General features: G+C 35.9%; 1 long non-coding RNA gene across 2 annotated transcripts; it reads left to right on the top strand.

Moving 5' to 3' along the window:
• LOC104143952 (uncharacterized) lies at window positions 1–27,516 on the top strand. 2 transcript variants are annotated; one of them, XR_694010.2, is made up of 5 exons: window positions 1–223; window positions 4,216–4,338; window positions 5,060–5,147; window positions 25,973–26,062; window positions 27,146–27,516. It is a non-coding gene; the product is annotated as an uncharacterized lncRNA (long non-coding RNA). The 2 variants fall into 2 exon arrangements; XR_011138864.1 differs by lacking the exon at window positions 5,060–5,147.

The following is a 27,516-nucleotide window of genomic DNA, read 5'->3' as shown; positions in this document are numbered from 1 at the left end:
TTCAGTTTAGCTGGAGGAAGTTCTCCTTTCTCTTCTCCTGCAGAGGGAACACGTCTCACTGCTATGAGGCTCTGCTTCACGCTGGATGATTTCTTTCAGCGAGAAACCAGCCTGCGTAGAAAATATGTTTCAGTCTCCCTTCAGGAAAACTCACTGTCTTTGCCACCACTTCTAGGAGAGTAGAAAAAATGAATGGAGGACACCAAATCTCCCTGAAGCACTGGTGAGTTTAGGATTCAGCTGGATAACATCCCTGGGAGTGCAGGCTGTTAGAAAGGCATGAATTTATCATTTTTGGAGAAATATGGTAATCTTGGTCTGCCAATCTTCTTTTCTGGCCCTTAGGGCTATTTATTTATTTATTTTTTAAACCTCCCTGGCTTTTTACTAAAACTTTCTGATTCTCCAACTTTTCCAAGTGCTCTCAACTTTGGCTTATATTATAAAGTAACTGCTGCCAGAACACTGAACTCCAGCAGTCTGACTGGTGACTAGGATAAATATGGAACTTAATAACTTAATGGTGGATAACTGACTTTGATGCAGTTTCATCAATCAGACAGAGATAAACAGCTTTCTCCTCTTGCAGGTAGTCTTTTTAAGAAAAAAAGTATTGATTTTTTTCATCAGATAGACATATTAACTAGCAAGACAATTCATTCTTCTGTCTGCATGGGTATTTTGAGCGGTAATTGATTTTTCGGCTCAACATGAAAACAGTCAGTATTGAGTGGTAAAGGGTGGGGTAAGTTTCCTCTTGCACTCAAACCAGAGGCACAGAATTAATATTACAAAAATTGATGAAAAATATAGTTCAGGTTGGTTTTTTTTTCCTAAAACTTTCAATTTATGGCCACAGGAATCCATAGTAGGAGATTAGACACATTAATAAAATTAAAAAAGGAAATATATTTGATTGCTGTGATCTTCCATGAATAAGTCTATCTGTACAGTAACTGGATAATACAACCAACTCAGACGCCTTTGTGATTGATCTTTAAGATTGCCATGGCCCATTTTCACAGTCGTAGAAGTTATCCTCCCTGTCCTTGCCAAATTCAATTACAACTGATAGGCAGAAGAAAACTATCTGTATTTTCCCTGCAGTTTTATCTGGATAAGACTTTACTTTTCATTTCCTGTACAAAATTGTTGTATAATGTTTCTGCGTGCTATTAAATAGCCGCAGTTTTCCATCCTGAAAATTGCAGTATCAGATGAAATGATTTCTGTATTACAGATATGACAAAGTATTATCACAGGCCTTTGAAAGTCCATGGTACTTTGCTGTTTAGGAGTGGGTCTATTTAGCGGATTGGTTCCTCAGCTGAAAAGTGGGAAAATGGTAGGAAAATTCCTTTTTCCTGTTTCAGATGCTCTAGTTTAGAAACTTTGCCACTAATAGCAGAATTCAGCCTGCAGAATCAAAATCACTTGAGAAGGTGCTTAGGCAGGGAGAAGGGAAAAAACGACTGCACTGGAGTTGTAGTGCTGCCAAATGGTCCAAACAGTATAGATAGGTATCTTTTGATGCATTTCTACACATAGCAAGAGATCTCCTTATTACATGGACTTTCACAAGTTTAATATGGAATGACAATTATGTCTTTGGATGAAAAGTTCATCATGTTACACAATAACTATTGTGCTGGCTAGAATTTTGTTTCTGATGCATACTGTGTAGTCTCCATGAAGAAGTAACTGAAAATTGAACTCGGGAGTCCTGGTTCATAGTGTGACCTGGTTGTTACAAAGTTCTTGATTTCAGTACAACTGCATAAACCATACAGTCTACGTTTTTTCAAAGTCATGGTAAATTCTGGTAGCAGGTCCTAGTTTGAAGATAAAACAGTAACTATGGCTGGAGTGTTTCTTGGTTCCCCATCTACTGAAAGAAGCTAGATGTTTCAAATCCTGTTCTTAAATAAGTCTTTGTAAGATTTCAATGGTTTCCAACAGTAAACTTCATATAATCCCTAAATTAGTGTAAAACAGCCTATAATGTGGCTGGTAGCCTTCTCTATTTCTTTCCCATTGGAAGGTAGAAATCTCTTGTTAAAAGCACGACCCTATTATGCAAATTCATCTATTTCAAACATTTTTCTTTCTGTATTTTCAGGATATTTTGTTTTATTTTCTTCAGGGCAAATTATCTCCAAATCCTTTATCAGGTTGTCTTTTCCTGCAAGGAATTTTCAGTGTATTTTAACTCATAGTAGTTAAAATATCTATAATAAGTTACCAGAAATCTTTTGTCTTGAGCTATCACTGTAATGTAGCAATGCACCTTAACTTACTGTATCAAAACCTTATCCTTGTCATAAAATGGTACACCTTGAATAACTGTGCAAGCCAACTGTGAAGGTAGTGCAGAAGCAACTTATGTTGAGATGGAAATTCTGCCAAACTCATGCTGAGTGCAGGGCCAGATTCTGAACACTAGCTCTCAAAGAGCTGAAAGATTTAGGATGCTGAAGAGGAAGGGGAATAAAAAGAAGCCAAGGTGCTGTTCAGTACCACATGTGTTAAGTTAGACCAAAATCTGAATAAGTTAAGAAAATAACCTCTTCTCACAGTTTTTCTGATTCCTTTCACAGGTGGAATAACATAAAGAAAGCAACTCTTTTATAAAAGCTAATAAAAATGCAAGGAATTTTGGTGAGGAAAAAAAAAAGTTAAAAGTTTGCTCATAAATCAGTGGATTTTTCAGCTCTAATTGGGAAATGATTTGGTTCACTAGCAAGACAAACTTGATTAATATGGAAAATAGCTCTTGTTTACACAGGGAAGTTTTAATATTAAAAGGCTGTTAGAGATGCAATACCTGAATTTCCACTTGGGGAAATGTATTTTATTTTGTTAGAGTGTGACAATAGCTCCATAATTTCTTCAGGATCTCTAATCAACTCCTGACCTTATTAGAAAGCAACAGAATCATGGCATTTCCAATCCTAAACTAGAACAGTATAGTCATTTGCAAATTTAAGAATTTAAAGAATTTTCTCAAATTTTCTCAAATCTCAGTCTCCAAACCCCGCTCTAAGTGAAACGATGCCTAATTCTTTCAGTATTCAGCCCAAAATAAACTGCTACAAATGCAATAAGTGAAATTTAAGTTGTGAGGGACTTCTTAAAATAGTTTGATCTGAAGAAGTATAATACTAGCCATGCTGTCAGGACTTCAGAATGAACAGTTACTGAATTAAACATTCAAAGGTCTTTTTCTATGTATAATATAGTCAGGAGAGAGCTGAAGGGTTTTTGTGGATCTCTTTCTGATTACAGCTAACGAAAGCTCTTTTGAACTGATGGTAAGAGAGAGTCTTCAGGATAGCATACACTAGCCTGAAGATACCATATGTTAGGCAAGTAGTATAAAATTATTTTCTTCCTGTTCATTAATAAAATTACTTTCAGGATAACAAATTTTTAAAAATTCCTCTGCCAGTGATGTTTTCTCTGACTCACATACATACTTGATACTACTCATCCCTAACAATAAGTAAATAAATAAATAAAAATTAAAAGATAGATTTTGGGATTTCTCAGATCTTTCCCTGGACTATAAATTGCTGTGATATTATCACCTACTGATAAATACCAGATTATAGTAACCCTTCCTGTCGGTTACTGGTTAAGAATCTCTGTCCTGTCCCTTCCTGCAATCAGTTCCAAAGGAAAGTCTGCAGAGGATCTCTTACACACAGGAGGGCCTCTTTGTTGCTTAGAAAAACTCTAGTGCCCAATTTATGAGGTCAAATGAAACCTGCGTTTTATCAGAAGCGTAGCTTTATGTTTGTTTTTATTCAAGTTATACAACACACAGCCACTAGCATGAACATAGAATGGAAGTCTTACCCACATGAAAAAGTCATACATGCAGTCTAGTAGGTGCTCTTTACTTTTGGATTTCCCAAATCTGCTTCTGCTTCTAGCAAGTCCACTTAGCATAACTCTCTCTGTATAAACTAGGGCCTAAGTTTCAGGCATAGAAGCGTCAGAAAGGGACTATAGTTCAGCAGCAGATGTACAGCAAGGAATATTCTCAGTTCAGAGGCTATTCCTTTGCATCATACTTGCACAGCAGCTGTATTCCACGCTAGGAAGGCTGGATAGTAGTTATTTCTCTGAGGATTGATTAGAGGAGATTATGCAAGTAGCAATTTCATCGTACAATTACCCCATTATTTAAGTGCTTGCTTTTTATCACTTTAGGGGAGAGGATACCGGAATTTTGTCTGACCTGTGGTTATCACTCTTCTGTTAGTCCCTCAAAGCAGACCACAGCAGCTGGGGATGGGGATGAAGATGAGCAAAGGCTGACTCTGAAGATCAATGGTTTGTAAAAGCTTTGTTTACACATCACCATTTTCACAGGGAAAACAGAAAGGCTATTAGAAAGGAGAAACTCTGTCCCAAATACGCTTAAAATTGTAATACTATCTGACCCTAGGCATCTGACCCCCCAGAATCTGAATAACACCTACAGACACCAGATCCTGAGTCATGTTTATCATAATTAATTTATTATTTGGATTGAGATAAGTTAGGGAAAGTCAACTCTACGATGGTGTTTTAGCATGAATAGAGTGATGATCATAAGCAGTGTTATTACTATGCCATATATGTGTATATGCGCAATAGTAGGAAAAATATTAGACTTTTGATATAGAAGTGAAACTAATTGGATAACATCACTGATTAAACTTCAGTAAGTGCTCTCTCAAGGAAAAAGAAAAGTAAATTACCACTGAATTTATTCATTGTCATTTTATTAATGCTGCAATAAGTGATTTTTTCAGATGCTTATAAATTATTAGTTAGAATAATTTCTCAGCTAGTCCATACCCTTTTGTTAAAATGGGTACTAAAGAAAGATCAGCTGAGATTCATTCTTTGCATTCCTGTTCAGTAGGTCTTGAATAGTTTTCTCCATGGATTGATTGGGGTGGAGAAATGTAATTAAGTGCCTTATTCAAAATCATGTGTGCGGGGGAAAGTTAAGCTTGGATTTGTACTGTGGGATCCTTGTGGTTCAGATTTTTTTTTTTTTTTTAAGCTCTATGCACAAGATTATGCAGCTTCTTTATTTGGCTCTGTTTGTTTGGACTCCACAGTGGTTCGATAAGAAGCATTAACGTGTGAAGGTAAAGCAAGATCAATTTATGCACATAGCCCTTTCTATTTATTCTGCATGCTCTCATATATTGCAGTTATCAACTGAAAAGCATTATGCACTTCACTAATTGGGTTTTTACTTAGGATCATTTGTGTTGTATCAACATAGGAAGGCCTAGCTATGGAGTCCATTATGCGAGATACTATACCAACGGTAATGGCTCAGGCAACCTTTTGGACTTAAGCAGTCAAATAAGTGATCCTGGGAGTGAAGTTGTCAGCTCCTTGCAAATGAGACCTAGTTATGTCTGCTACTCTCCATCTTTAAGATTGACTTTTGTGCCTAGTAGCTGGTTTCACGTGAAATCACCAAGACAGAAGCAGCTAACTTTCCAATTCACTTTTGAAAAAAGCTATTGAGTGGCCTTTAAATGCTACCCACATCTTCCTCTAATGCACATGTTATGAGAGAACTAATGCTCAGAACTCATCCGCTCACCTACAAAATCAGTGCCTGCAGTGGCACCTACAATGGTCTCACTGGCTAAAATCACTTGCATTTTGATTTTCCTGTAGAATTTTACCACTTCTAATGTATAAATGGTTATTTATTATTTTAATTAAAGCTATCAATTGAAACTCTTTTAGACATTGACAAGTAAGATATAAGGAAGTAGAAACAATCTACTGTAATAAATTGCTTGAAAAGCCCAATTCAAACTTACCTTCAAAACCACTTCCTGTGTTTATTTTGCATACTTAATTAGGAAAAGAAGTACTCTAAAGTACTTCAGTACTCTGGTGCATAATTCTGACATACTAGCAACATATAACAACATAACTGTCTATTCAACGTTTTTTACTTGTTTTTCTCAAGAGAAGAGAGAACAAAAGTGAGATGAAAATTTGATCCTGTTATGTTACTCTGTAGGAGAGGAAGAGTATTGGATTTTTTTTTAAAGCAAGCTTATGTTGTTGAAACCCAATTCATCACACCAAATTCAAACACTTGTCAGAAAGGATGGCTTTTACATGTTTATATCTGGGAAGCACTGAAGCCATTGATTTTTAAAATTAGGGGTCCTATCTTTTCTGATGCATGCTTGAAAGGATACCTACCAATATTACTGAAACTTCCTACTCTCAATTTAAGTAGAGAATGAGTTGAAATAAAATAATCATGTTATTTATTTTTAGAAAATTCGGTGTTGGATCTGTGCACATCTGCAGGAATAATCTCTCTCAGATTTACAAGAGTCTAATTTACCACTTAGTTTGAGAAAAATCTCAGTATATTAAGTGTTCGGTGAAGACAAGGAAAGGACAGGGAAGGAAATTTTCTTATATTTATGACTGAGATCTCTAGAAGATTGAGTAGAATTGTCATATAATCCATGCCTATGAACCAGAAAAAGACTGTTTTACATATGAGGCCTGCATTTTATATAACTTTAGCCTGCAGTGCCCCGATTCAGGACACAATTTTGGCTCGGGAGGCAGTCTATCACAAGCAATAAGCGCTGTTACAGCAGTACCATGGCAGAGCCAAGAAAGCAAGTTCCTGCAATGCCTAGGCATCACCATCTGAGGACCAGCAGCTGGGCATGGCAAGAGAAATGCAGGGGAACTCCCGTCCATACCCACCTCCAGCCGAATGTCCATCCGCCTTTTTGGCCCAAAAGCTCCTGTCAGAGACAACTGAAGCCTTCTGTTGCTTTGCTGTCATGTTTTGAGGCTATACAGCATATTCTGCCAAAGCTACAGCTGAAAACAGCCCATGTTCTGTCTCAGAAGGTGGGTTAAGGATAAAGTATAAGCCTGATTCAAGGCCTGTTGGATTCGAAGGAGAGCCCCAGCAACTCTGATGGCCTTTCCTCAGGCCCATTCTCCTAATCATTGTTTGTGAATATTTTTATCAGAAGAGATAATAGAAATGTAATGTAATTTTATTTTGAAAGACTAGTCTCTCTGGCACACCCAGATCCCTTGCTTTTCTGTTCAAAGTTACTAAACATTCATCCAAACCCTGAATACAGAAACCCCTGAACACAGAAATAGAATAAAGCTTAGTTTTAAAATTGAAGTGTTTGTCTTGGGTACAATGTATCATTTTTCTAAAGGCAGGAAAATCAGATTTTTTCCTTATGATTATGCTCATCACTTCCAGTTCGTTTTGTTTAACAAGCTGTCATGGATTTAGTGAATAAGGTTGTGTCAATAGCAGTTCCTCTATTTAAAGAGAAGTTGCAATTCTTCTAATATAGAGAAGAGGTTTTATTTTTACTGTGGCTACTTCACAAGTACCTCAAAAAAAAATTCCCTGGCAAAAATAGATACCAAGTGAGCACATGCCCTCCTTACGAGGACTTCAGATCTCTATATAGATTTTTAAAATAACATTACACAATTTAGAAATAGAATTTTACTGCCTCATACACTTACCTAATTCTTAAAAAAAATTAGATTTTTTTAAATTCTGCTTTTAAAAAAAAAATAAAAGAAGAAATTGCTGTCATAGAGTCTTTATAGTAGGATCCATAGCTAAGGCTCCAATCTTTGTAAATAATGCATAAACTTGTTTTGCCTCATATCTTCTACATTTAGGACATTTTTTTCTCCCTACAATTACAATCACGTGTTCTCTGTAACTAGAGTAACTTCTTAAAAAGAAAAAAAATATATATATTAAGCTTTATTACAGTAGTAACAGTATACATAGAGAATACATCTATAGACTTATCCACTCACTAACTTTTTAAATAAAAATGAAAAAATTCAATGCCTAAAATAGTCTTCATTAGTATTTGTCCCAATATAGAAGTTGATACATAAAAACAGACCTGAAAACATGACTGAAGTGTTACAAGGAAGTGCTAACGTATCAGAAAAAAAATAATTAAAAAAAATTACTTGGGCTATTTACAGAGAAATGTTCTCATCAGTAGGCTAGTGATTTAGTAATTTGATTCTTTCTACAGAGTTGTAAAGGGGGGCAGTTGCTCTTGTCTCTTTAGGACGCTTTTCAGCTGCTCAGAAGAAAGTCCCTTCCCTCACCCTGAGAGACTAGGAGCTCTATATTACAGGCATTTTCTCCCAGTAACATGTCTTTTAAATGCCAGAACCATGGGTTTCCACACATATCTCAGGGCTGTAAACGCAGTAACTGTCAAGGGTTTCCTGGTAACCACTAGATTCTTCATTATGGTTTCAGTTCGATAATTTAAGATCATGTTCAGAAGCTTTCTATAGAAGATCAGGCACAATTACCTGAGGAGCTTGGCCTGAGATTAACATCTAGCCACTAATAGAAACCATTAACCCAGATCTGAGAAGATGAGGTAAACTCTTCAGTTTGTAGTGGAAGCAAAGCCAGTAACAGGTCACATTTACAATATCTCTTGGGTAGCTTTCCTCTCTCAATCAGTTTTGAGAAATGAAATGATACCTGAGAGAAAAGACTCATATTTACATGATATTATGCTTGCCAAATCACAGATTTGCAAACTAGTTATTTGGTTGAAAGGTAGAAAAAAAAAATGTATTGAATAAACCACACCAGAGAGTTTTGCTACTCTCAGGTGCACCACACTTTTATTTATTTATTACCCAAATCAGCCAATGAATACAGCAAGAGTTAACAGATCTGAACTAGTGCAAATATGTGGCGTAGTTATATGCTGAACCCATCAGAAAACTTAACTATTTCCTTCAAAATAACTTTTTCTTTAATTAAAGTGTTTGAAGTGAGGAAACTTCATATCAGTGGTTTACTTTATTACTAACAAACTGGAAAATTCCAGTTTATTTGAACAGGAATCAGCAGTGCCTGACAAAGATTCAAAGTAATTTGAAAGTGAAGAGAATTTCCCTAGCATATCATGGCCCTTTCCTTACCCTAGTCAGTTCCAGCTGTAACGGGCTTTTATTAATATCAGTTTCAGAAGAACCCAGACATGAGAATCAGACATCAAGCCACAGGTACTTAAGTAACATACACCACTCTTTCCAAGAAATGTCTGAAGGAAGTTAACCAAACTAGAAAAAAACAAAATATTATTTGCCATTCTTACAGCTACGTAAGAGCTGAACGTGGCATGAATTAGCATGTACTTAAAAAAGTAAATCATGATAAGACTAGAATGCTTGACAGTGGAATTCTACTTAAGATAAGACAGTTTAGGCATTGAGCAATATATTTGTCAAAAAAAAAAAACAGACTAAAGTCAATGAAAGTTATTTATAAATTCATGTTGTATTAGGTAAATAACAGGAGAAAGTGAAAAATTAAAGTATTTTATTTTGATACTCTTAAGAGGTCTTTCAAATATCTAAAAAATTTACACTAGTTTGAAGTAAAAAAAAAAACAAAGAAATGTAAGAAAAACATTTTCAAAATAAATGCCATATACATTAAGTTATTTAGGTGAATAAATCTAAGTTTTTTCGCTCTGCTTAGTTAAGCTATCAAATTTTTTATTTGTAGATTTTTCCGGCTAGCAATTTACAATATCAGTTCTTCATACAGCTTTAGACCTCCTTTTTTCCATGTGCAGTTTTTAGACCTGGAGTTACTTCATTACTTCTCTTATATTAAATGGTTCCACAAATACCAGTATGAACAAATCCTGGGGTCCTCTGACTCACATGCTATGTTTCCACGTGCAACTCCCATCACTTGCACTCGGTTATTCTCACCTTAACATATAGGATTTCTACCCAACTTCATCTTCTCCTCCTTCCCCTAATAATATCTTCCCCCTCAGTGTTCACAAAATACCAGCTGGAAAGGCACAGGTTGGCAGCTAGTCCTGAGGGATGGGCTTGCTGACTCTGGCCTGCCAGCTGGGCAACCAGTGTGCATGAATAGACTACATAGTTGTTAAGCCTAGGATAAAAGTTTCATCTTGGTAAGGGTACCAATCTCCCAGTTCTCCTGTACTCCTGATTTTCTCTCTTGGAGATAAACATTCCTCCCCTTGTCCTCATCTCCTTTATGAAGCAATTTCACAAAAACATTACACAAAAAATTAGTGCTATCTGATAGGGTATGCTCATGCCTGCATGACAAATTGTTATACAGAAGACCCCATAACAAAGTGCACATATGATGAGTAATGTTAGAAACAAGGTTAAACCAAAATATCATTCTACTTTGTTGCATGCTTCCCAAACGGATTGAATAACAAAAAGAAAATTCATTACATAGGTTGCTCAATATATATTGCCTCTGCACTGTCAGACAATATATACGTATCATTCAGCCAGACATACAGCTGTTGAATAGTGAAAAAAACAATGATTTCTAAATATATTAATGAAAATCAGAAATCCACTTCATAACATATTCAGCAAATACTGTTTAACCAGCTTTCCTATCTTTGCGTGCATTTATTTTTATACCAGGTGCCTATATTCTTTGGCTCTTAATAAGACTTCTTAGAAACTAACTTTCCATTCAATTGGTCAGACTATTTAAAATCAAAAGAATATTAAATTGTATGTATATCCACTTCGGAGGGAGGAAAAAAACAAGCTTTAGGACACAAACTGTAGACATGACATAGAACTTTTGAGCTTAGGACTCAGCCAAATATAAATGGTTTTTCATACGTGTGGTAAGAGTTATTTTCCTAATCCAGAACTGCCCTGCTCAGCAGCAAAATCCTACTATAAACCATAGATTAGTTAGAGTTCTTTGACTAAAACAAGCAAAAACATTCCTAAAGGGATAGGCAAGCACCAAACACACCTTTTCTCTACTGCCCCCTACAACTACTTTCACTTGTACAGATCTGAAAAGGTGCAAGAAAACAGTACATTAAAAGATTGCATCTTGATTGTGAGATATTACAAGTGGCCTTAAGATAGAGGCATGTACTTACATACAAGAAAAAGCTTTTTTTTTTCTGCTTTTTTAAAGCAGAAAGAGGCAAATGCATCTTAGAAAGGGATAGAGTATTTTGGCTCTAGCTGGACACATTTTCCCCTAATGTAGGGGTAGGGTTGAGTCCTGACAACCAGCGCACACCCTAGAATCCTGTTCTAATGTAACCAGAGAGCTGAAGAAGGAAGTTACTGACACTGATGTGATCGGGGAAAAAAAAAAAAAAAGTTGTAGTAAAGAGAATTTTCCCTAAGAGTCAATTATAAAAGCACTGCTCTCTCTGCAGTCCAGCAGTAGGGTGCTCAAGATCTTACTCCTAGTTAATTCAAGTAAAACTAAGGAAAAGATAAATTAAATCCCACAAAACCAATTTAGTAAAGGAACTAAAGTTATAGCTCTGATAGAGGAGAAAAGTTATTTATGTTTTTAGTTTAAAGTTGCATTTGTATATTAACAGATAGAAAATATACTTTTATAAATCATTTTATGATAATCTGCCCCAGTTTTTAATAAATACAGAAAACAATCATGCAAAGTATATCTTTGCGCTATCCTTCAGCACTGCATACATTTCAGCATAGAGACAATTATCTGTTTATATATTTGAATCCAGCGATATCCTGATAAAGCCACAAAACCCATTACCATGTTAAAACAAATTTTTCAATAGTAAGAGACAAATAATAAGGTTAAAATATCAATGATCTCCTTGACCTTACAATTCTAACTTTTAAACAAACCACTTGTTGGTTTTGTAAAGCTCAGGATTGCAAAAGGAAGCACTGAGAGAAGTCAAGCAGTAAGCAGAAAACCTGAAAACAAAACAAAAAAATCTTTAGACTTACATTTTCATCCCAGAGGACACCAACAGTCCTACTTAATCTTTGTTCTGTCATTTTAGCAATGACTCTTTTAAGGAGTTTGAATCCCTGGGTGATATCAGGGGTTAGCTTACTGCTGGAAAGACACCTTTGAACTTCACCTCTACCCCAGGTATGCTGAGTACTACTTTGATGCACATGATTTCAATAATATGCTGACCTGAATAAAGTAAATGGGAGTTTTGCCACAGATTTCAGCAGAGCCAGGATTTCATGCAGTGAGTTAGTGCAATTAATTTTGTTACATGCTCAGAAGCTGATTCAAAACTCAGCAAAGTCAAAGGGAGCTGTATTCAATTAAATTTAATGGAAGTTGGTCAGATTTTTAAAGTTTTTCTAGAAGGTAGAGGCTGTTTCACTCTAACTGCTGTCAAATGCCAGGTTTGATGTGATTAAGAGATACCTCTTAACTCTTCTTGTATATAGATTTAGGGAAAGGATTTAGTTTTTAAAAGAGTGCTTTGATTTTGCCATGAATGGAAAAATAAAATAAAATACTAAGTTATAGAACCTTAATAGGGTTAACTTGGTAGGGTTTCTGAGACTTCTGCCTTCCTACACTAAGTCAGTTGCAGCAACAACGCTTTAAAACACTCTTACAATATTTATCCTTTATTAGAGTTGGATGTTCCTTAGTGTTCTAAGATATATATTTTACTAAGGTTTGGTCATTAGATCAGCAGTAAGTGGTTATTTCACTTGTGTGCAAAAAGCCTTGTTTCCAGTTGCTGGACTTTAGAATAGCTAATGCATTGTTGTAACTTACCTATTGTATTTATGTGCACGGCAACTTTTTTTTTTTTTTTTAGCATGAAGCCATGTATATTAAACTTTTTGGCTAATCAAGCTACAAAAAGGAATACTGTAAAAGTTTTCTGAAAAAATATATTCTATAATTTTGTTGCTATAGAAATCATACTATCCACTAAATAAAAGTAAATACTTCTCCTTCAAAATCACCTGACATTAAAAACACCCTCAGCTAAAAATAAGAGTTTGAAGGTTTATTCCCTAGAAAAGACTTATTAGACAATGTAACTTAGCTCATAGGAGCAAATTAGGGCACTTAAAAGATGGCAGCTTAATATCACTGGTATATAGAAAACAGGAGAAGAATATAACACTGCCTTAAATCAGAAATACACTTTTGCTGATTTCTGTGCTTCTTCCTGTGCAAATGTAGAGTCTGAGTTTCCCATTAATCTTTCAGGACTGGGGAAAATAAAGTACAAGCAATGTCTTGGTGTATAGATTCCTGCTTTCCCTTCTCCCCATGTTTATTCATACTCTTTTTAGCACAATAAACTTCAGTCATTTCTGGAGGCTTCTTAGCTCTACGGTGCTGTAAGTGTTAAGCTGTAATAAAGATAATAATAACAGCTATGCACACTTTAAACATCTACCATATAATTAATTCAGAAAGTAAATATAGCTATATAAATTAAAAGAAGCTTTTACGACTAATAAAACTTGCAAATATGGTAATCTTATTAGTATAGTGAAAGGCAGAATTTAAATTCCATGGAGAATGAAATCAGGGTGATTTATTTTCAGACTGAAAGTAAACAAATTAGTTTGATTTTTCTCCGCTCATCTAAATGAATTCTTCTCTTCCTGAGCCTTGTGAAAATTAAGTAAGTTAACACTCCAGTCAGATAGTGAGCTTTCAAACGGATTACAGAACTTACTGTTAGTCTCTGCAGTAACCTCACATAACACCACATCTCACATCACACCACCTTCCTTCCTTCACATTTTTTACATGCACTGCCCCTCCTAGCATCTACCATCCAGCTCATGAAGGCAGCACGCCCAGCAGTTTGTGGGTCTGGCAGAAGCAGCATGGTTGAGCTGCTATGCAGGGCCAGGTGGAGCCGGTACCTACGGTGTGCACCTCACGCCTTTCCCTGGTGGGGAGTGGGAAGGTCACTGCGTCTCTCCTCTACCTACCTGCTGATGTTAAAAAGGTGTTGTGGACACCTGCTGTCTCTGACATCTCTACTTTTCTGGCAGGTGTAGTTGAAATTTGGTAGGGTGTTCACATGTTATTAGAGGGAATCAGACAGACAGTATCACATTAGAAAAGAATAGTAGGTGGTTGCAAAACATACGACTAAAATTTAAAGGTTGGCACTACTGAAACAGGTCCAAATACATACATTTGTACTTGCCAGAACTCCAGAACTTAATCTTATTAGCAGCTTCAGCATGACCTCACTAATTTCAGTTAAACAGTGATTAGATTAATAACTAAGTTTATTAATTTCAGAAGATGTAGTCATTTAATAAAACTTCTAAATATTCAGAGTGGGATTCAATTGCTTAAATATATCATTTAGTCCCATTGTATGCTGTTACAGAAAGGCACAAGTCTCCTTTAAGTCTTGGGTAGATATATTGGACAGCCCTGCCTCTGCACTCACTCCAGATGCATGTGTTTAGGCAGTTGAATTTCAATCACCTTTTTTTAATTAGAAAAACGCATATGTATTCAGATGATTCCTCATTCCAACCAAATATCTAGAATATTCATGATGTCCTTTTCTAGTGGCCTCTAACTATGAACATTTTGCCTCTTACAGATGTAGCTATCACAACACTTTTGCCTGCAGGTCTGTCCCACTCCATCCCACCCATGGGACCCCCTACCCACCCACCCACCCAAATAAAGCCCTCCTAAAACTATCACTGAATGAATTTATAGGCTGTGGTTACCTTATTATGTATATTACTTTATGTAAACTTTGTGATTATGGCTGCCTCACTTTGTCATCAATTCTTTTTTTGGTTCTGAGCTTCCCATTATTTAAATGGTGCTTTTCATGGTGCAAAAAATTTACAAAGTAATCTGAAAAGTGTGTATAATGAGCCTCAGAAAAAGCTATGGTAACGCACAGCAGAACTGATTACACATCTCATGTAAAACAACAAGGAAAGGGGGAGAAGACAGTGGATTGCATCAGAAGTGGACAGATACATGCAATATACAGTCACAAACAGTATTTGAAAGCCAAAGGGAACAGCTACCAATTAAGAGGAAAAAAAAGCCAACATTTTTTACCTGTCCCTATCTCCAAGCCAAAATAATGCATGTAAAATAGCCTAAACCTATGGTCTAAGCAGAGCACATTCTACATGAAAATGAAGTACTAAGAAAATACGAAGCTTTATGGTTTAAATATCCTTACACCTTTCCCCAAGGCATTCATCTGCCTGATATTGAACATGAGGGGAAAAAGTAGGTCAAATTTATCATTATTAAGTAGCATATCTATGTTATGAACTAACTTTGGCTATTTTATTAGCTGAACGAGGCACAGTGTGTAATGGGAATATTTATTATGTTTAAAGAATGTTATCTTTTTATCATATTTTATAACAGTATATATAAGACGTAGCAATGTTACTTTTAGAAAATAAGTATTAAAATACTTTCCAGTCTATAGAAAATTAATTATTGTAATGACGTACAGTAAATATAATGTATTTTTACATTTATATTCAAGTATTTCAATTCATTAGAATGAACTCCGCCTTTTTTGTAAGATATAACAGGAAGAAGCAATAGGGATAGTGCTTGCTAAAGTATTTTTGTCAAAGGCAGACTTACTACATGTCTTTGAAGTTAAAAAAAACTTGATAATTTGAGTAAACAATTTTGTTTTACTCTCTAAAAGGTGAATTTAAATTAATATTCAAAATAATTTCCAAAATCAGGGTGAAAACTTAGAATGATCTCACATGAAGTACATGCAATAATTAGTCATATACATTAACAATTATATAATGATATTAATTTGGTTAAATATGCCTAATAAGAACACCATCAAATCTGATTAAAATTGTTGGAAGCTAACTAAGTATTTTTCTAGATTGTAAGCTAAAGTAATACGTCTTAGCTTGTGCTCCTTGCATTTGCTTATTTCCTTTCATTAATGTTAATTAATACAAAATTCCATTAATATAAAAGATGGACAATAACATCCCCACCAATAATACAATAGAAAGTACAATAATTGACTGAAATTTAAGATTTAAAATTTATCATTTATACCTTAAATGCATAATTATTTATAAGCTTTTTTCATAATGTGCAAGCATTACATCGATGCTCCTACAAATTATATCCCAAGCATAACAGAAATAGGAAAAACATTTTTAGTATTATCCAAGAGAATACAGAATGTCTCTTGAGAGATTTACTTTAGTAATGCCTGGAACAGAGTACACACATCATCTTTATACGGCAATTACTTTCAGATCTCAGGAATTACTCAGGCAGCTAGCTGTCAGTAAAATCAATGCAAACTAGTTGCCCAAAAAGGAGCTCAAAGTTTAAATACCATAATGTCTCTGATCCTTAATCTCTGTGAGAAGATTAATCTAAAAATTACACATTCAGTTCAATCTTGGTACCTAGGCCCCCTATATGTAAGGGAAGTGAAAAGGCTCTCTCATTTGAATTTCTATCTGTTGGCCCCAGAAACAACTCTAAATAACCCTTTTACATTTATCTTTGAATCAATCTTTGTTGTCAATCTCATCTATCAATCTTCGTTGAAAGGTGGGACCTTCCGTACTTTACTTTTCCATTGTTAACCAAGGATAGCACGACTTTCCTACCTCTCAACAGCATTCTGAGAAATACTCCACTAAAGACAGAGATGGGCTTGGGAAATGTATGAGGTCCATCTATATTTCTTACATGCTTCAGGCAGAGTGGCTTATTCAGGACCAGCCTGTTCAAGGATCCCAAAGCCACTGCATGAACAAGACATGGATAAAAGCATTAATCTCCAAACTATTAAAGGGGGAAGATCTAGCTTTTCCCTTCAGGAGAAAAAGTTATTTGTTTGTTTATTTGTCTGTCTGTCTAAATTAAGGACTCTATGTAATGGGAGCATGATCGTCTTTAAAACCTGTGATGCTTTACAGCATTATCCTTATGGGAACCAGGCGTTGTGATTATTTTTAATGGGTCCTGTGCCACTTTGCTTATCAGAAAATGCTAACAGCTGTTTTGCAACTTCTGAACAGGTCTTCCAACTCTCCATTTTGTGACTGATTTACACACTTATGACCCTTTTTCCTATTTCCCCCCCTAATTTCTTGTTAGCTTGCAATTCATAGGATTTATATTCCTCCAAATAGAAACATAAAGCTGCAGTTGTAAAAACGGAAGATCCAATTGGATATTAGGGAAAAAAAATTCAAGTAAAGGAAGCTCAAACACTGGAACAGGTTGCCCAGAAAGGTTGTGGGACCTCTGTCCTTGAAAATACTTGACGCTTAACTGGATATGGCTCTAAGCAACCTGATATAACCTGATGATTGGACCTAAATTCACAGCAGGTTCTGCTTAGAGTTGGGGCTTAACCAGACGACCTCCAGACATCCCTTCAAGCTATATTATTTCAGGATTTTGCATTTCTGTCTTTGTCAGTTGTTAAAGTCTGCTACCTGATGTAGCTGGCCCATAGTTAATCATTAAAAAAAAAGCTGAAAGTCATTATAAAAAGATGAGAAGACATAGACAGTCTTTCAGATATGGATCTTGCTTCAGTTGCACACTCCTGTCACCTGCTTTGCATCTGGTGACCCTGGAACTCAGTCCAGAACCGAATAACACAAATCTCTCTGCTTGACTTGAGTATAGCATGGATGGTATAAACAAATTATATCTATATTGTTCCACATTTTTTTGTTTATCTCTAAAATAGCTGGTAGTCTAAGCTTGAGATGCTTGTCCTCCCTTTTTTTAGCATTACATTTAAGAATTTAAAGATGATCAAAATCAAAATAAACTAAATATTGTTTATTTTCCTACATTATATACTTTATGTTATTCTTATAGCTTCATGGCTCTAGGGAAAACATGACGGGGTCATTACTGAATCAACCTCTGTGGAAGAGTTCCTTTTACTGCCTATTGTCCTTATATACCACGTGTTTTTGTCCGGAACAATTTGAAGGTCATCAATGCAAAATGGTGATTTCAGGAGACAAAACTGTATGAAAGCAAGCTCTGATGGGGAAAGAAGTGTTTTCTCTCTAAAAAACACTTGAGACGCTTTTGAGACGCACTAGCGTGGGACTGAAGAACCAAGAAAAATGAGATTGAAAATTAGGAGTACTTTAAAAAGTAACTAATTAGAAGACAATAAAGCCGCAACTGCAAAATTAAGAAACATAATAGCCAAGACTAAAATGCCATCTTCATCCAAAGGCAGAACTCAGCAATGAAAAGTAACAAAGAGCAAATGACAAAAAAACCCAGGGCGTAGCATTTGATTTATATTGATTTTTGCCTATGAGGTACCTCGTTGTGCTAAGGGAAGTCAAAAGCATAATGGAAAAATACACCATTGATGGGACAATAAGAAGGACTTTAAGGAGGAAAATTACTCTTACAGTTGTATAGACTCATTGCTCAATGGAACTAATAACGTTTTTAATGAGGATGCTGGGATGATAAGAGTTTTAATAAATATTTATTTTCTGTATAGTCTTACTACTTAAGGATAATTCAATAGTTTCCAGTTCATTAGTAACTGAAGATAATGTTAAATAGTACGCATAAGAAAAACATATGTTTTTGTATATATAGACATTTTAATCAGCAAGTATAAATGATATTCTCTCAAAAGTCCTAACTGAGGATGTCTCTGGATCACTGGATTGTTTATCTTTAAGAAATGTTAGGGAAATTTCTGATTATTGGATCAAAAATATCCAGAGTGTCTTTGATGTTTCAGTATTAAGGAGGTAATCATCACGGTTTTGTAACAAATAAATTGAAGTATTGATATCTGATTAAATCCAGCCATGACCTTCAGGTGTAGTTTTTTTTACTATGCTACATTTTGCAATGAAGCTAACATAAAGAATTGTTCCCTTTTCTGTCCCTCTACTTCTTGTTCCACTTACCCTCTTCTTTCTTTTCGTTTAATCACTCCTCCTTTCAGTTGTGAGCCTTCCTTGTGAACTACATCAATGATATAAATGAGTTAAAAGTTAAAAAAACCTCCAGTTTTGGGAGGAGCCAGCATGGCATGAAAAGTACGACCTCAATATTGTTGCACATAGCAGCCCTGAAATGACATTAGAGTCCATGTTAAAGGAATTAAGAGTGGTCTGACAGATCATATAAAAAGACCTTAAATGGGGAAACCAAATGCCCCCTTTTCCTCCCAGCATCTAATGAGTACATTTTTATTTGGGTTTTGTGGCCCAGGTATATTTTTCTTCCTCTGGTGATCTGGTTGTGCATACAATTAACAACCAATAAAAGTTGTCTGCAACAAAGGTACATGGCAAAGAATTTAGAGGATATGGCAGGTCTATAGGAGGCCGCTTCATACAAAGACAGATGCTATCCTGGGAAGCAATTACCCCAGAAAGGATTTAAAGGCTGTGACGGTTAGGCAACTAACAGGAGTTCCCAGTGGAATAAGGCTGCACAGAGGGCTAGAAATGGATGGGTATGCAAACAGTAATGAGAGGGATGTGGGAATGATTCTACCTCAGCCTCTGGCATCACTAAGACCCATGCTGTTACACTGCATACAGCTCTTTGATCCCCATAAATAATGGCTGTTGAATAGCAACCATAAAAACAATGCAGGGCCTGGGAGAAAAAAAAAAAAATCCCATTTAGTGAATAGCTTGAGGGACTCCATCTGTATAATTTAAAACAAAAATTAATGTGATATTCTTATATAAGAGTCTTCACACACACACACACACGCAAACGCACAAACAGTTAATGGATATTAATGAGCTCTTTGACCTTCGCAATAAAGATAATTAACAAATTATGAACAAAAATGTATAGCAACAAGGGTAACTAACTAGGGAAAGGACTGGAGCCTTTGTCTTTTGTTGGCTTAAGATCTTTCTGAAATATATGCTTTAATGAAATGTATATTACAGGATTTCAGATAAAGCTAACATTCAGTGATCTATAACATGTAAGAGTAAGACTAATCAGTCTAGATTGTCTCATGCTCTCTCTATATTTTGTCTTTAAACTCTATGAAGCTGAAGACATTTACACATTCAGAATATTTTAGCAATTAAAATAGACTTTTTTAGAAAAAAAATTGCCTAAAAACGGGGTCACCATGTTGCCTAAAAACGGGGTCATGTACCTAAATTGAACTGAATCTGAATGCTAAGGCAGTGCTCATAAAGACACGTTTGACAGATATTTTCTGAAGTAGGTGTCAGTGGAAAGTATGTGTTAACAAATGTCCCAGGCTCCTTAGCAAAGAGGGGTGTGATCCAGCAACAACCATTCAAAGGACAATTTCCTTCCCAGAGCCTCTTGGGGGCCCTGCAGGTAAAGACTGAAGAGGCTTTGCTGGGAAGAGCGTTCCTTAAGTGTTGTGCTTCTCACCTCCCAGCCACCTCCCACTGGCACTCAAGCAACCTGTGAGGAAAAACATGTCTCCAAGAATTTAATTTAATGTTACATTTGTCAGTTTTAAACTTTCCATTTTGTTTCTTTTTTTCATTTCTTATGTATTGGAAATATAGTTGAAAAAATCCCCAGACACCAACCTCAGGCTTGTGGAAAAAGGCTTCATCCTGGAATATAAATCTCCCTTTGGATTATTCTTTACCAGAAAGGCTCCTCTTTTTGCTATGTTTCTCCTGGTTCTTCTGAAAGAAGCTAAAACTTGTTCCTTTATTGTGTATCAAGATGCAGCCTGCTGTTCCACAATATGGAGTTGCTGAGCCAAGCTATAAGCATGATCACTGGACAATGTTGATTTGAAAATAATTCCTATTCCATTCTTTTTGCTGTGCTTTTAATCCAGATCATTTCAGTGATCATATGCATGCTAGAGTGCAACAAACAGTTGTGAATACATCTGAAATGGGTAGGCTCTATGTGGTAGGGGAGGAAAGACTAGTCTGGCACAGAATGGAAGGCAACGGAGGGCTTCTTAGCTTGACCTTCCCACTGAAATCCCCTACAGAGGAATGATGGCCTCATAAGCAAAAAATGAAAACAAAAAAAATACTTGATACTTGCTGTAAAGTGTTATTAAAAAAGCTATGACCCAGTGATTCTATTATTTGCCCAGCAATAACAACTGGAAATAATATAGCTAAAATGTTCACAGTAAAACCATTATGGAGTTCCAATCTTCCAAATATTTGAAACAATTCATGAAAGGAGATGTAATAATATCTAAAACCCAGGAACAAGGAAAATACAAATCATGCAAATGAAAGCTAAACATGATTATAGGCTTTTTTTTTCTTTCTCACAAGCATAGCTATAGTTTTTTTTCCCCCCCTTCTTTTTCACTCTCTTTTCTCGTTTCCTTTTTTCAGGGGTGATCTATAATTTAGGCTTTTGTATCCATATACCATCTTACCCTGATTAGCTTTGGTATTATGCTTTACAACCACTACTAATTTTTTATTGCCCTTTCCCTGACTACACATTTATTTTTTCCATTTTCTTTCAACCATTTTTCCATTCCTTTTTTGAAAAAGCTAGTCGCATTCCTTCACTGCTCACTAGCATCCTATGTCTATGTTCTTTGACGAGGGCAATAGAAAGCACTACGAGAACTCCTCTCCTTTATTACAGACGCAGCGCTCATTTGAACTTTATGATTTGCTTGATCTACAGAAAGCTATTCAGCCTTCAGGTAGAAACAAAACAGAACAGAAAACGTCTGTTAAATTCTGTGAGAGATCTTCCCCTTCCCCCCACCAGTCCACAGGTCTATTTACAGTATAACTACACTTTTCTCCTTGAAATACTGGTGTTGCCATCCCTATGTTGACTCTAGCGGAAGGAGTTAGACCCCAACTCGAAGGCAAGGGGAAGTTGGGATGCAGTTAGGCAGTATGTTTGTTTTCTGTGGTCTCCCTTTTCCAGCTGTGCTATATCTGGCTTGTTTACCACAGCAGCTGAGACAATTTACTGTCTCACTGCTGCTGAAGGGTTAACAGCACACACCTCTGCCTTGCTCCAGCTCTGGCACTCACTTGTCTTTCCCAGGACCTTCTTTAACACACTACGAAGAATAAATCTATCCAGTTATTTTACTAAGTAACTTTTCCAATGGATTAGTTAAATTAGCTCATAGAGAGGCCCTGTGAGCGCGAGGGCCAGTACAAAGTAAGCATCATACGTTTACAGCTGGGAGCAGGCACTGGAGAGGGTAAATGGTGCCTTCAGCAGTACGCCCTGCCTTCAGCAGCAACAAGCTGAAAAATTGTCTCCCTGCTTCTCACTGAATTATATACTGAACACTTATTTTAATCCCAGTAGCGATAAGCGGATCCCATTCCCTACTGCTCTTGGCTGTCCCCTTGCCATCATCACCTTGGTTACACTGGTACGACTGCTTGTTCAACCACAGAATGAGAAATGGACCTGAATTAATAAATACTGTCAGCCCAGATTCTTGTCTTTGGTAAGGAGGAGAAGTTTCACTGTTAAAGGATCTGTAACAATATGAAAATGAGGGTACTTAAAAGAGATTTCCTTCACTATAGCCATTTTAATATTGTTTACACTTAGCCTTGACTCTTACTGTGCTGATGCTAAGGGCTCCAGACACACTTGGAGGGAAACAGGAAATACTGAATATACCAAAACACCAAAACCTGAATTTTGTCATTTTAACAATGAGAATGCAAAGAATAGAACTAAAACCAAGGGTTTTGATCTAGGTGTAACATACAATAAAAGATAGCCTAAAATTAGTTCTCTCCTGGAGCTACAGAGATGAGGCAAGAAATATACCCAGGTCAGACTCCTTAAAACTAACATCCACGTTATGTATTCTTTTGCTATTAATTAATAAAGAATGCAATTAAAAATGCTTGCCTGGCTCCTGATAGCAGAGATTAGCAGCTAAGATAGCTTTCTATGACCTTAGGATATCATTCTATGACCAAAAAAGGATTAGAAAAGCAAATATAGAACTGACACTGTTGTAATTAATTCTGGCAGATTTTTTTCCGATTTCTGTAACTAGAGTATGGGTACTTTTGAATGTGGTTGTCTGTGTGTATGAGAAAGAGAAACCCAGATACTGTCACTTTTCATTATCCTGGGAGGTTTGAAACAATATTTCCTTCTGAAGTTTAGCCCTTTTTGCCTATACTAGACAGCCAAGAGCTCAACATGCCGAGATGACAGTAACTGACTGAAGGACAGGTCTTATGAGCCCCCCTTTCATTTTTCAGTTGCTACTTTCTACTTTCAAGTGATTAAAAGAGACTATAATTTTATCTTAAAATTACTGTTAATGTACCTTGCCTAGATCAAGCAGGAACCTAGTAAGTCTGATGGTCACATTAGTAACCCTGTGATTCGGCTGACTACTAAAGAGAAAAAAAACAACTGTGTTTTGCTTTCGCTGAGCAGTCAAAATAATGAAAGAGAATTATAAAGACTGACAGGTAAAAACAATAAAATGTGGAAGTAATAAAATTGTCACAAGGGAAAGACAAGGAGGAAGATTTAATGAGACAGAATGGACAAGTAGGTAAATTATTTATTTGAAGTCCTATTCAGACATGACGTGCTTCATTATCTCTCACTAAGCTTCAAAGCCAGCTCAGGTCTGACCTGCTGCACTAGATGTCCTCACAGTTCTGCTTTCCTCCCAAACTGCATGACATTTACTCAACAGGTTAATCATGAGTAGCTGTTTTACTGGTAATTTATTGTCTCCATGGTGTTGGCCAGTATTGATAGACTCAGCCTACACTCAACAAATGATTGCTTGCTGAACAGCCTCTTTGTAATGAAAGATAAAGGGAAATTTTCTTCAGAGATTAGAAGTCTTCAGATGGCATGGCTCAGCTGACAAACACCGTCAGAAGATATGAAGAAAGATTTCCATTATTTTCACCCAAATTATTTACCATGGAGTAAAAGAAAAATCCAGCTGCATTTGATGGGCCAAATGCATGGCAGGAGGTATTGGTCTAAGAGCAAAGGAAAGAAAATACAAAAGACAGATAAACAACGGTTTATGCATTGGTCCCTGAGAAATCATAGAACATGAATGTTCTTGGCTTAGATAGCAAGATATACAGAGAGACAGAGAGGCAATGAGGTAAATACTGCAGACAAAATGACAGCAGTGGTCTTTGGGCTTGGTCTCCATGTCATTTGATGCAGGCACCTGACTGACAGCCTTTCCTCAGCGGCTTTCCGTTTGGAACAGTTCGGGGGATCAGCTGAGCTTTATAGCACGTTCTTTTGACTGAGGAGCTGACTCATTCAGCATTTTAGATTTCCAAACACTAACATGTCTTTTTTCTTCTAGCCTGTTGAGGTGTGAGAATGAAAAAGTGGCAAATGATTTTACAGGAAGGAAATCATTTAAATGAATTCAGATTTACTGTATACTGAGTGTCCGAGAAGCTTAGTTTGCAGGGACAAGCCAGAGAGAAACTTTTTACTGAATTCTGTTTGATTTGATGATTTCCTGACTTTTCTTTCTAGTTCCAGGAGCTACATCTGTGAGACAGTTTGCCCGTGGTTTGAAGGAAGGTTGGGAGCATGAAATCTACCGAGCAAACTAAGTCCCTAGGTCCAACAGTTCACAGAAAACTAGTGATCATTTTACATCTCTCTACAGCAATTTTTACCACAATGACTTTGTGATTTTATGAATTAAGCCAATTCTAAGCAATTTCTTCAGCCGAGAAGCATGGTACACTGCCAACACAGAAAACATCTCAAATTTTACATAGCATGTTGCTAGTCTTTAGTGCACCAACTCTCAAATCAATTATGTCTGCTGGCAAGGAAGCCTTAACGCTCTACATAATTTAAAGTACAAACTGTGTGGCAATTCCTTTCATCAGCAGCAAGATTGATTTCACTTTGTAGTATCTCTGCCCTACAGAAATGGCCTTTTTGGTTAAGTTTTCAAAGTTATCACAATAAAGCATGAAAGTCTGCAGTGTATAACACAAGTTACATCTGTTCTTCTCAAATCTGATACATAATCATTAGTCAAAGTAAAAAATTACTGGAAAGGCAGCACTAAACATCCCTTTCCATTGTCCATTATAGACTTGCAAGAGGAGTTCTTAGAAAATACTTTATTTTAAACATCGATAATGTTTAGCACTTACTCAGGATCAAATGCACAAGGAAATGTAGCTGAATCCAGAGCATATGTAGACCCTGGTAACAACAAAATTAAGTTTATTTTATTGTGTTAGTATGCTTAATGTATATAATATACATAATATTATATTATATATATATATATAAAAATACAGAAAAAATTCAAAGCTTCTAGGGATTTATATAGCATATCTCTGTGTCTAATTTGCCAACAATCTGCCCTACTAGAGAATGTGCTTCCTATGGCTAAATTAAACAGATTTGAGGAAGAATCACATTTTTCTTCAATATGCAAAGAAAAACTGCTACTTTTATTAAACTCATAAAAACTGAACTAGCTTTCCAGTTATAGAATATGCAACTGATTTTGTCAAATAAAGGATAAATTTGGAAAAAAATTAGTTTACCCACTTGGCTTTAGGATTATAGTCAAGGGCACTCTAATAAAGCACACATTTCTCTGCTTATGCAACAGCCTTTGAAAGCTGAACAGTGATTGTTTTTTACAAACGTACTGGGAGTACGGAAAGAAATAGGTTTCATTAAAATTGAAGCTATACAGCTGCCTATTCCATTACTAGATCAGAAGGGCTGATATTGTGTATGAATAGATTTTTTTTAAATTAAGTTTTTTGGTTTTTGAGGGTTTTTTTTTTACAAACTTTGCAGATGTAAAAGAATGTCCTTGGACAAAGTCAGACAGGAATGCCAGCAGAAAGAACCTCGTTTGCACTGTGTATAGCGGTTCTTATTTCTAGATTAGTGTGCCTGCAGAATACCATAATTAGAATCAAATCTGAGGTCTCCTATTGTAGATGATAAACTTTCCATCAACTTCAATTTTTGAATCAGGCCCTGTTCCAGTAACAGTAGCTCAAAAGAATAAAAACTTAAATATCTTTAAAAAATCGAAAAGGGTTATTCAGTCCCTTTGCTAGACCTTTTATTTTATTTTCCGTCTTTCAGATCCCATGCTGCAACATCCACATTACCCTTTTAGGCTTGAAACAAAGACACTTGAAAAATGAAATGAGACAGCCCAAAGCTACTCTTCCTGTAAGTACTGGGGTAAAACTCTTATGTTCTTGGACTGAAAGACCAAAATCAAATTGTATACAAAATCCAAATAATGAAATATACAGGAATTACACAAACAGTGAACTTTCAAGTATGGGTAAATACTTCCTTATAACGGTGTGTGCAAAAGCCATGCTGCACATCTTCCAGCTGTATGCACTCAGTCATCTGAATCATGTTGTCTGAAGACTGATGACCACTATTTATTCACCATAACTACATACAAACCTTCTCTTTATCATTTTACATAAAGGGCCAAAACAGAGCACTGTTTGATAGCATGAAAGAAGATAATGTTCTACATGCCTGCATTTTTGACCTTTGCATAGATAGAAACCTTCAGATTATATTCTCACTTCAGTCAATGCACTGGTATGCTGCCATAGCAAACCAGAATGTAAATGAGAAGTAAGCTTCATATTCTAATACCTTTTTAGATATATGTGTCCTTGGATTTACAGAAGGAGGAGATTTGGCTTGAAGGTAGAGCCTCGAAAAATTATTTCTTCTCTCATTTGTTTTTCTGAGAGACTGAAGAGAGCAAAAACCTAAAATAAGGCACCTGGGCTTCCTGCTCAGTCCCGAGTACTCTGTTTTAAATAAAATACCTGCAGGTATCTTCGTTAGTGTGAAAGGGGACTTTACTATCTGAAAGATGACTGTACATGTTCTGCATACCTGGTCTAAGTCTGAGAAACTTTATAATTTCAGTGAGTTTTCATTATAATTGGGACCATTTCAATCCTAGCTCAGGAGGGCTAATAGATGCAAAGCTGTTTCCTGAAACTAGTTTTCAAAAATTTCCTAGTGCAAAGATTGTGATTTTCAAAAAGGCTGAAATGAAGCAATCCCAGTTTTAGAGAGGAAGTAACCTGGGGAGGGAGCTTATTTAAGGTTTTCATTCTAACTTCATGAAAATATATATATATATATATATATATATATATATATATATATATATATATATATATATATAAGCTTTTTTTATTACTGTCATAATTGTCTTGTTTAAATTCCTTTATTTATTATTCTTATTAAAAGCAAACTTTCTTTTCTGTTTAGGAAGTATGGCCAGAAATGAGCACAACGGTGAATCATGAATTTCCAAGCTAAAGTTCTACCTGTCTTAGCTGAGAACGTATCTAGAATTAACCAATATAATTTATCATTCATGCTAGTCATTCTGGACAGCAGTAAAATTTGAATATATTAAAAATAAATCATCTTGACATCCAGTTCATGGCTGAATCTTCTGAGATTAAATTAAAAAAAAAAAAAACTTTAGTAGAGAAAACTCACAAATAGGCTTATATGTCACAGGTTTTTTTCCATCTCTGGTCTGTTCACTGCCTGTCACAAGCTGAATATTTTCCATTTAAACACTATAACATAAATGCCTTTGCCATTTCATTTTGTACTATTATCTCATCAGA

Source organism: Struthio camelus, chromosome 1, assembly GCF_040807025.1.
Source record: "Struthio camelus isolate bStrCam1 chromosome 1, bStrCam1.hap1, whole genome shotgun sequence".
Lineage (NCBI taxonomy): Eukaryota > Metazoa > Chordata > Aves > Struthioniformes > Struthionidae > Struthio > Struthio camelus.
The sequence above is the reverse complement of the archived record's forward strand: the minus strand, read 5'-3'. Positions and strand labels throughout refer to the sequence as shown.